At 38.8% G+C, this 8,192-nt stretch overlaps 1 long non-coding RNA gene across 1 annotated transcript; it reads left to right on the forward strand.

Moving 5' to 3' along the window:
- Positions 1 to 2,699: 2,699 nt before the first annotated feature.
- LOC311582246 lies at positions 2,700 to 7,315 on the forward strand. The gene is made up of 3 exons (XR_014774052.1): positions 2,700 to 2,757; positions 3,772 to 3,872; positions 7,100 to 7,315. It is a non-coding gene; the product is annotated as an uncharacterized lncRNA (long non-coding RNA).
- The last annotated feature ends 877 nt before the right edge of the window (positions 7,316 to 8,192 follow it).

An 8,192-nucleotide genomic window follows, 5' to 3' on the forward strand; every position in this document is an offset into this window, starting at 1 on the left:
GGAATTCTAAATGGCCTCCTTTATATCATATCAGGATACTTTACTGCTCCTCAAGCAACACTGCATTTCTGTATTTACAAGGAAAGAATCAGCCATCTCGGAAAGTAATGCTTCAGTACCGTCCATAGTAATGACAGTATGTACAAAGTTGTCTCCCTGACATTTCATCTGTGTGCACCTTGACTAGGGCCACACACGTCTTCCCATGGGACCTCCATGGTGTCAGAGTGCAGGATACTTTTTTTTTTTCATTTATGTGACTCTAGCTGAACATCAAATATTTGACCAAAGGTTTCTGTTTCTTTTGTGAAGATCGTAGAAAAATTATAGTCACTTCTTAAATGCTTTCTATGGAGCATTTTTTTCCAGAGTGGCAGTTCTAAACCTAGATGCTGTAGGTTAAAGCAGGATGTCCAGACACTCTTAAGTAGGGATCTTATGTCTCGCGGTCATATTCTGCACGACTCGGAGTAAGAGCATAACTTTATCAAGAATACTGTCAGTAGGGGTATATTAGTTAAAAAATCAGCTAATGCTGGAGTAGAGTGGACACCTAGTGCAATTTGATTGCTATTCTTATAGAACTTTGGGGCATCTCCACACAAGAGGACCATTATCTAGTGATGAAGCCAGAGGCCGGGCCAATGCAGAAACAAAAGAATGCTAAAGACGACCATCACACCTGAGCAGCTGGTAGAGGAGCCTGGAGAAAGACCCTCCCCTCATCGTTCTCAGAGGACCCAGCCCCATCCAACCTTTATCTTCAACACCCAGGCTCCAAATGTGAGACAATGCATTTACGTTGTTTCAACCACCCTATTTGGGGGTATTCTGGAATAGTGGTTAGACAGCATGGGAGGTGGGAAACTTCCCCATCTATTTCTCACTACAGCTAAGAATATTAGATAAATGGCAGCCAAGTCTACTATAAGTCCTGGAACGTTGACCTTTGCTGAAAAACTTTTTGACATTACCAAGCTGTTCTATAATCTGTCATCTTTGGACCTTTTCCAGATCCAATCTACCTATAGAACTGTTACAGTCATCATATACTCAGAAGTGCCATAACGGAGGGACATCTAAGGGCCTGTCCTAGCATAAGAATATGACTCACCAATGTTAAATGGGCCAAATGTCTGAGAAATGCTTTATTGCTGTCATAAAAACAATTAAGTAAGAACTCATGAAATATTTTCAAAGAATCATCATAATTTTATGAGCAAGCAGAGAAATGGGTTTTTTTTGAAGTGAACAAAACCCCACTATTCTATTACATCAGCACAAAAGTTTAGAGTAAGGAAAAATACTCGAGATTATACTTTTTTTTTCTGTTTCTAGTGGAATTCATACATTCAATGTTCAAAGGATCAAAGTTAGTTTAACAACTAGTCTTTGTTAGGTAAAGCATTATTTCAGTGAACAAAATATGATTCATCTCAGGCATACTTCAACCAACCTTAAGAGGCAGTGCTTAACCACAGAAAAAACATAAAAATCCAAGGTTTGGGGATGTGAGCGCCATGCCCAGCCCCTTGACCTTCTGTGTGATTTCTCCATCTGGCTTTATTGTCCACGAAGGGAGAGGACGAGTCCCACTACGTTCTTTCCTACAAGGCTGTGTTACAATGTCAATGCACAGTCTGTGAAAAAGTTGTCCAGTAATGTTTTCCCAAGATAATCTGAAGCTATTTCTATGCGTGTGAAAAAACTGAAACCTGCCTGTCACCGTGGCATCTGAGATGTGGGCTGACTGACATCATCTGAGTGAAGGAGACAGGAAGGCCGTGAAGGCCAGAAAGGGTGAGGAGGGCAACGGGAGGTACTGTGCCAGACCAGATAGGAAGAGTGACTTAACAATTATATGACCCAGTATTTACTTACGTACTAGCCACTTTTATTAATGTATGATTGCAAAGTAATGAAGCTGGAGTAATTATATATATATGCATATGACTGTGAATTTATATTATGTGCATATATATATGTACATATCTATCTATCTATCTATATATAGATATATATGTAAAGACAGATACTTAAAGCTGAAAGAAAGGGGCCAAATATAATAAATAATTTGATAAGGATTAGAACAATATGGGAAATAGGTACATGAGATTTTCCGGCTTTAAAAGATTTATCTAGCAGTATTCACCTTCACATTGACTAAATTATATTCATAGAATCAGAGCCTTAAGAAACCCTGTAATTTAGAGTTGTGACAAGAAATCCAAATAGGATGCAAGGGGGTGGAGGCTGCTCCACAAAACTCATTATAAAGTCTTACTCATTCTTTAAGGCTCCATTATTTCTCCTTTGAAGTGTTTCTCACCTTCCAAACTTTCCCTATCCAATGCCCTCTTCTTCATCGCATCACAATAAAACTTACCTTGCTGCTTCCCCTTCCTTGGGTGAATCTCTCAGGATTGACTCCTGACACCATATCAGTGAGTGCACAGGCAAGCACTGGTAGCTGCTCATCCTTCAGCTCCAAGCAGACAGCCTGGAGCTCAGAAGCACCCAGGGATCACCATTGATTCCACTGAATTCTCTGTATGTTTGTGCAATGTCAGCTTCCCTTTAACTCCTACCAAGCCCCACATCTGCCTCTAGTCACTTACTATGACTTCATAAGTCCAACTTCATGTCTTTATGAGTTGAGCTACTCCCGGGATCCCAAGCATCAGGCCTGACCAGGACCAGTGTCACTGTTGACAGGCTGAGTGAACAAGTATCTACAGATTGTGCTACTGTGTCAAGGTCTGTAGCCAGAGATTGAATTGTAACACCACTCTGAGCGATGCTCAGCTTTCTGGTTGCTGTTAAGTCTCTAAATCTCTTTAAGAATACATTTAATATAGGAAAATGGACACAGTTGTATCCTTTAGGTGGAAGGAAGACAAATTGAGATAATGCAGGTGATGCACAGTTGTTCTTAGGGTTTTACTATTGTCTGAGTTTTATGGGTGTAATAAGAGCAAGAGCCATTTGTGTTTATGTCTTCAGAGCTGAGCACGATGCACTCTAATTTGACAATAGGTAATTTCCTGTTGAGTGAGGGGCGGTTTCATGGCTGAGATTTTATAACGGCCTTTCATGCCCATTTATATTCATTCTGCTGCACTGGTCTTAGCCCATGAAAATTTCCAAACTTCATCTAAATAGTATTTAAGAAATGCATAAAAAGCCTTATCGTAGACACTGTAGAAACTTAGTTATAGACTGGAGACACCTCCTTCAATCCTTTTCAGTTAGAAAGGTGTGAGGGACTGTACCATCAGAAGGACTGGAAAAACAAACTATGGGCTGAAGTGTCAGGAATCCTTCCAGGGCAGGACTGCAGAACCGGACTGAACCAGACTGGCTGTTACTGTTGTGCTAAGCCACCATTGCTACTGACAGTTTAAACTACCACTGTGGACATTACCCTCAAACCACACTGTGGCTTTCATTTATACTCACATAATAGATGCCACAAACCTCCTTATCTTTCCATTTAGCTAGCTTTCAAATATGTTTTCAAATTTATATGTGCATGTGTGTTTCTATGTATATTTGTATTACATGCAAGGACCTGAAGAAGCCAAAAGAAAGGGGCATATTGCCCGGATGCCAGACTTAGCGTTGGTTGGGAGTCACCTGGAATGGATGCTGGGAATTAAACTCATGTCCTCTGGGAACATGTGCCTTCTAGAAGAGTACCAAATGCTTTTACCTACTTAGCTCTGTCTATAGTCCATTAACTAGCTCCGCCCCCCTCCCAAATCCTCATAGGGGTATTGCCACAGAATCCATCAAGCTCGTCACCATTCCTGTGTATTTAAGGTTTTGAATGCCATACTGAGAAGGAAACGTGCCTGTTGATAAGGTTGAAGGTAAGTCAGCGTGCTGAAGTAGAGGGAGTGAGAGAAGGAGGCGCTCACAGAGCATGACAGTCCTAGTATACTAACAGGATGACGTGGCTGTCGGGAGCATAATGGGATGGACATGAAAGCTCAAAAGTAACTTCCCAGGCTCATATCTTAAAACTTAGCTGTGGAGATGTTGACACTGGGCGATGTTGACACTTAGGTAAGTTATCAGGCCGCAAGGATAGATCCAGCTTGATTGTGACGGATGGATGGAGACCTGAGAGAGGGTCCCTGTACCTTCTGCTGTGTGAGGACACAATCTTTGCACCAGAAAAGCAGCCTCCTCCAGCTACAGCATCTGCTAGGGCCCTGATCTTATTCTTTTTTGCTCTTAGAACTATAAAAACTACAATTAGATGGTTTGTAAACTGGCCACCCAATTTGCTACTGAAGTGTGAACAGAGAAAAAAAAAGGAGAGGGGAGAGGAAGAAAGGAAGAAAGGGAGGGAGGGAGGGAGGGAGGGAGGGAGGGAGGGAGTAAAAGAGGAAGGAAGGGAGGGAGGGAAGGACGATGGAGGGAAGGAGAAACTGTGACAGGGGGTTGGGAACCAGACACTGGAATGGCTCACCCCAAGGACATTCCTTAGAGACTGGCAGGTAGGTTTCCTGGTTTGAGATGAGATTCTAGTTGAGGGCATGAAAAAGCTAGGTAACTTGGAAGACTTCTAGACTCAATCCCTATGGAAAAAGCATGTTTGGTCCAATTGGTTTATTCCACAAAGATTCGGGGGCCACAGATACTGTGTGTCTCAGCTGTAGTTCCTGCTGGGGCAGGGGCTATTGAAACTGGGAGGGTGTTGTACATCCTGCCTCTGTGCTGGTCACTCTGCTTTCCAATGAGACTATCTGCGGCTACTCTCAGAGCCACAACTACCTCAACCGAGACAAAACATCTGAGTAAAAAAAGGTATTAGACTGCTGTGAAATTTTTCTTTAAAATCGGATACAGGTTTTTTTTTTTTCAGGATTAGCTTAGTATTCACCAGGATTTACTGAACTCTTGAAAATGCTATTATTAAGGGACATCTTACTCTCCTTTGAGATAGAATGAAACTTACAGTTCAACATTTTTATATAATTATAAGATAATATGCACACATTGTATGAACCTTAAAAAAAACAAGGAACGAAAAAGATGTAAAAAAATTAACATAATAAAAAGAACTTAATAAAAATAAAGAATATAATAAAAATGAAATAGTAAAATAAATATTGTAAAATATAAAAATAAATATTCTGGACCTCTTGGTTATGAGTTTATATGCTATTTATTGGGCTCACCTTAAGCATTTGCTGTACATTAAATACTTGTGTGTCACCAAAATTCTTGCAATGAAGTCTATTAGTTACATTTTGTAACTGTGATAAAATACTATGACCAAAAGCAACTGAAGGAAGAAAGAGATTATTTCAGATTATGTTTCCAAGGGGATTGATCCTCATGGTAGAGAAGGCATGGCATGGGAACAGCAGCAGGAAACTGGGTGAACACCTTTTAATGGTACACCGGAAGCAAAGAGAAAAAGCAGGAAGTCAATCTGTTAAACCCCTAAAGCATGCCTCCAGTGTTATTATATTCCCCCATCTGGGTACTCTCCTCCAAACAGTGCAATTAATGGGTGGGTGGGGGGAATAAGTGTTCAAATACATGAGCTTATAGGGGACATTTCTCATTTAAGCCACCACATTGGGCCTCTTGGAGTTTCAGATTTCCATCAAGGTGAAAAAAAAATGATTTTCTGCTTTATAAGCTGTTTGAATTTACTGTCATTTTTATAGTAACTGAAGTATACTGTTGTGGCATCCAAAAGTGTTATCTTATTTAATTCTTCTTCTATTTTATACTTAAAGAGAATAATTTTTAGAGAAGTTAAGTGATGATCAAATTCAAACAGACATTATAGAACCTGAGTTTCAGACCAGGCATTCTTGTCTGTCATTTTGTACTATTACCCTCACAATGTGTGGGTATGTGCATGCACACATATACATGGTCAGACTCTTAAGGTTATATAGTATATACTCCCTGGAAACTTGCCTTTTTCAGTTGGTAGCTAAATTTCTTCATATCATGAAGTCTTTCTGTGGCATAATTTTGAGATATGGTATGGTCAGGGACAGTTTACCTAAAAATTTAAGTTTAAATATCAGAACTGTTTGATGAATACCATTATCATAACAATTATTTTTCTAGAAGCAGATTGTTTAGTCAAATGGTGAACATATTTCAAAGGCTTTTGGTATATAGAAGAAGAGTTGTTCTAAAGGGTTGTTGGTTCTTATCATACACAATGAGAGTTTATGAATTAAACTGTATGGGCCAAATATATTGGGTATTTGCCAGTAAAGTTTTATTGAAACACAGCCATGATGCTAGCACAGTGGCGCATGCCATTATTCAGGGAGGCAAAGGCAAGTGGATTGCTGTGTGTTCAAGGTCAGCCTAGTTTACAAAGTGAGTCAAGGACAGCCAGAGGGGGGAAAAAGAAAGAAAGAAAGAAAGAAAGAAAGAAAGAAAGAAAGAAAGAAAGAAAGAAAGAAAGAAGTTAAAGAAAAAAGCCAATAAAATTGGAACATAGCCATGTTTATTTGAGTATGTATTCTTTTGTTCTATAACAGCAGAATTTATTGGCTACAATAGACACTTTATGGCCCATAATTTTGGAAATAGTTACTACCTGGTTTTTTACACAATAGAATTACAATGCTAATTCATAATACTGTACTATAAAATCATAAATTTCTCTTCTTCTGGCCAGTCTTGGAAATCAATTTAAATAGTGAGATTAATGGATAGGTGGACAAGTAGATACATAGATACTCATAAACATGGCAGACTAAATAAGTATTTTGATGTTAAAAAATATCTGTGTTTCCTGGCCATTTCTTTGGTTTTGCTTATCCCATTCTTAAGTATATTACTCATTATGTAATATTTTACTTGCTGAGTTCTTAATACTTTGAATATATTTATATATAAATGATATCTATTTTTCTTTTAAAATGTTTTTTGTATTGTATACAATGCCTTTTGATATATATGCTTTAATTATTTTGTGACTAAGTCTGTGAATTTCATTTATTTTTAAAATTGAGACCTTTTATTGTTTGAAAATTATGTACATATATATAATGTACTTTGAAATAAAATACAACCCAGATTTCTTCCCCCCTCCCATTGCTTTCTTTAGCATTCCCCACCACTCTTTTCTTTCAAATGAGTTCTTTTAAAAACTCATTATATCCACTTGGTTCCGCTCGGATGACTGCGGGTGTAGGACCATCCCCTGAATCATAGGAAACTTCGCAACTGCCAGATCCTGGAAGGAAACTGATTTTCTCTCTCCTATCACCATCATTTTCCAACGGCTCCTTGGAGACCAGTGGGAGTTCAAAAGCCTCCCCATCATGAGACATGTTGTTGTGTAGAGCAGCATAACCTCAAACTTGGAAGTATCTTTCTGCTTCTGTCTTCAGAGTGGTAAGATTACAAGTGTGTAATTTAAAGTCTATTTGATTTCTTATATCTCTTCCTCTTTTCCAACACTCTATCATCCTAATACCTTCCAGCCTCCTCTCCCCCTACTAGATAGGAAAGAAAGAAGGTTAGAGGCGACAGGGGTAGAGTATGTCTCTTTACTACTTCCTGCTACTTAGGGACATAGTTCATTGGTGGAAGTCCAATCTTCCTTTTAGGATATCTCCAATTTCTTCTTGTCAAACTACATCAAGAGTAACCAGAAGCATCAGGATGAGGCACGGGGGTGGGTGGGGAAGGAGCACCAGTAGTTTTCTTCTTTCTTGGAGACCTCAGGCTCTCCCAGACCTTGCATTTATTCCTTCTCAGAGTCCTCAGAATTAAAGTATCTGCAGCTGGCAAAGATCACACCCCTAACAGAGCATGAGACAATCATAGATATCAGCTATGGACAAACTAAAGCAGACCAACACACCTGGGATTAATACAAAACCATGTTCATATAACATAAGTGAGTTTTAAAAGAAACTAAAACTTACACTGCACAAGTGTGCACCCCTACATCTGATTAAAGCTGGGTTTCTTGATTTTTTTCTTTCTTATTGTTAACTTCTTAATTCACCTGTCTTATATTTTAAATGAGAGTGTAAAATAAGAAAGCAGAAGACATAATTATTTCAACTTATTGGTGTGCTGATCTTTTTTTGCTACAGATTCCCAACTCTTCTCGTATGTGATAAATTCTGATTGATATTTGTATTTTCCTATAAAAATACTATTGTTTTCATAGTACTCCCTAAATTTCC

Source organism: Acomys minous, assembly GCF_964271855.1.
Source record: "Acomys minous genome assembly, chromosome: 13".
Taxonomy (NCBI): domain Eukaryota; kingdom Metazoa; phylum Chordata; class Mammalia; order Rodentia; family Muridae; genus Acomys; species Acomys minous.